This window comes from Perca flavescens, chromosome 22 (assembly GCF_004354835.1).
Source record: "Perca flavescens isolate YP-PL-M2 chromosome 22, PFLA_1.0, whole genome shotgun sequence".
Taxonomy (NCBI): Eukaryota; Metazoa; Chordata; class Actinopteri; order Perciformes; family Percidae; genus Perca; species Perca flavescens.
The window spans coordinates 2,793,152-2,795,489 of NC_041352.1; the positions used below are offsets into that span (position 1 = coordinate 2,793,152).

A 2,338-nucleotide genomic window follows, 5' to 3' on the forward strand; every position below is an offset into this window, starting at 1 on the left:
TTCCCTGACCGGGAATCGAACCCGGGCCGCGGCGGTGAGAGCGCCGAATCCTAACCACTAGACCACCAGGAATTGTTAATGGTGATATAAGCTAATTTCTCTCATACATTAACAGCTACAACAAACTTCTCTGGGTACCCCTGGTGGAATAAAAATGTCTCCTAAAACTATCAATTATCAAAAGAAACAGCTTAAAAGCTAGTTAATTCTATTTCTGTTAGCTTGCTGGCTAAAATGTTTTAGCTACTGTAAGTGGACTTTATGGCAACAGTATTATGTATTATGGACGAATAACATAACCTCTACTGGCTGGTATAGTTTTATGATTAAGTTAGCTTCAGCTCGGTACAGTTGCTAGTTGAAAAGGCTGTTTAGCTACCTGTGTTTTCAAGTAAGCTAGCTAACCACATAATCTGATGGTTTAGTCTGATGCATAAGCATGATGTTCTTCCTTGGGGAAGATAGTGTATATAGTTTTAATGTATCATATAAATGTATTGGTGGTAAAGGAAAAATAAAAAAGCATCTTTTTAGTTCCAAAGTATAAAGCCTAATATATGTTTTTACACTGTATTTTTTTTTATTGTTAATGTATTCACTTATATTTTTGACTTTGTCTGATAACCTTTAACTGCTTTTTTGTACGGTACAAAGAACACTAACAGCATTTTCTCTAATGTAACATCTGGATTTCAATTTTTAGAAGCAAATGAAGAAAAACGGTGACATAATGTTGCTAGGCTGTGTCAAACGTATATAGAAGTAGACAGCCCATCAGCCTGATCACCCAGATCATTGGAACCAAAGTCAGCCAGCTTTGTGGCAATGTCTGTTGAATGGATCGACCCCTCTTAAAATAACCACTGATTGATATGTCATGTTACGTATGTGAAAGAGACGTACCACTTTAACTCTTATTAAGTTTCCAGCTGACAATGCCCGCTAATCACATGGAAATGTGGCTGAAACACCAAAAAGGTCATTCACATCTAATTTTGTTTTTCTCCAAAGTTATATAACCTGTAACCTGATTGTATGTATGTGTCTGTGATAGAGGAAAGAGAAAAGACCTCAGGGGTGCATGTGTTAAGAGTGCGGGTGCAGGTTCACATCCTATGGGTTTGCCTGAGTGTGTTTGTACACGAGTGTTTCAGGCCCATGGGATAGTGTTTGAAGAGCAGGGAGTGCGCGGCCCGCAGCTGTTTTTCCGCCCATTGCTGTGGGAGGTCAGGGGGTGAGAGGATATACTTTTAACTACCTTCCCTCCCACCACCCATCCACCCGTTGCCACGGGGGCACAGTGCAGATGGGAAGAAATGGGAGTGAGGCAGAGGAGAGCCCATCGCCGCTTCGCCCCCTCCTGGTTTTGAACTTCCCTCACTGTCCCTGCCTCCTCTGTTCTAGCTTTCATTTCGCTTTCAAATTCAACGTGCCTCTCTTTTTATCTCAGTCATCTCCTTTTCCTCTCAGAGTGGCAGCGTGCCTTGAGGTTTGCAGAGTTTGTTTATTACCAAAAGTGAGTTTCTGATTGATGGATCTGCTCCAGTGAAGCAACAGAGTTATGAAACACTAAGCATTGGGTGGGGAAATCAACACCTCGGGAGAATTTGATGGAATGGGACTGCTGTGTGTTGTAGGGTTTATTTAAAGCAGCTTGATGGCAGTGACTAGAACCTCGGATTTGTATTTGGTTGTTTAAATGTGCGCTCAATGGTGTTTCAAGCCCCCAACGTCTCCTTCCAGGCAGCGCTGCGACCGTTGACTTCCAGGCACCTAATCCTAACCCTAACCCTAACCCTAACCATTAGGGGTGTGCAAAAAAATCGCTTCACATTCGTATCGCGATTACTTTTTTATTTATTTATTGTATGTCTTCTGCAATCACACTGGAAATGTAACCACATTTACATACTGTGAATCGTTTTTTGAATCGAAAATTGATTTTGAATCGAATTTTGAGCCTAAAAATCGACATTATCTGAATAGTGCACCCCTACTAACCATAACCATTGCCTAATCGACTTCAAGGCAGCGCTGCGACCGTTGACTTCAAGGCACCTAACCCTAACCATAACCCTAACCATTGCCTAATCCTAGTGCCTTCCAGGCAGCTCTGCCTGGGAGGAGACGTTGGGGGTTTAAAACACCGATAAACTAAATGTGCTCTACTGTTCATTATAATTTATAGACCCCTCTTGGATGGTACTTTCTCCATTTATTCGAACAGTTTATGGGGTAATTACAGGCATAGATAGAAACTGTGGCCACTTGCCAAAAGGTTGCCACAGGTCAATGTCAAGGTTAATCATATTTTTTTTCTAGCTCATCTTAACCATTG

General features: G+C 41.6%; 1 non-coding gene across 1 annotated transcript; it reads right to left on the reverse strand.

Moving 5' to 3' along the window:
- Window positions 1-72, reverse strand: trnae-cuc (transfer RNA glutamic acid (anticodon CUC)). Its single transcript has one exon. It is a non-coding gene; the product is annotated as a tRNA-Glu (tRNA).
- Between the last annotated feature and the right edge of the window lie 2,266 nt (window positions 73-2,338).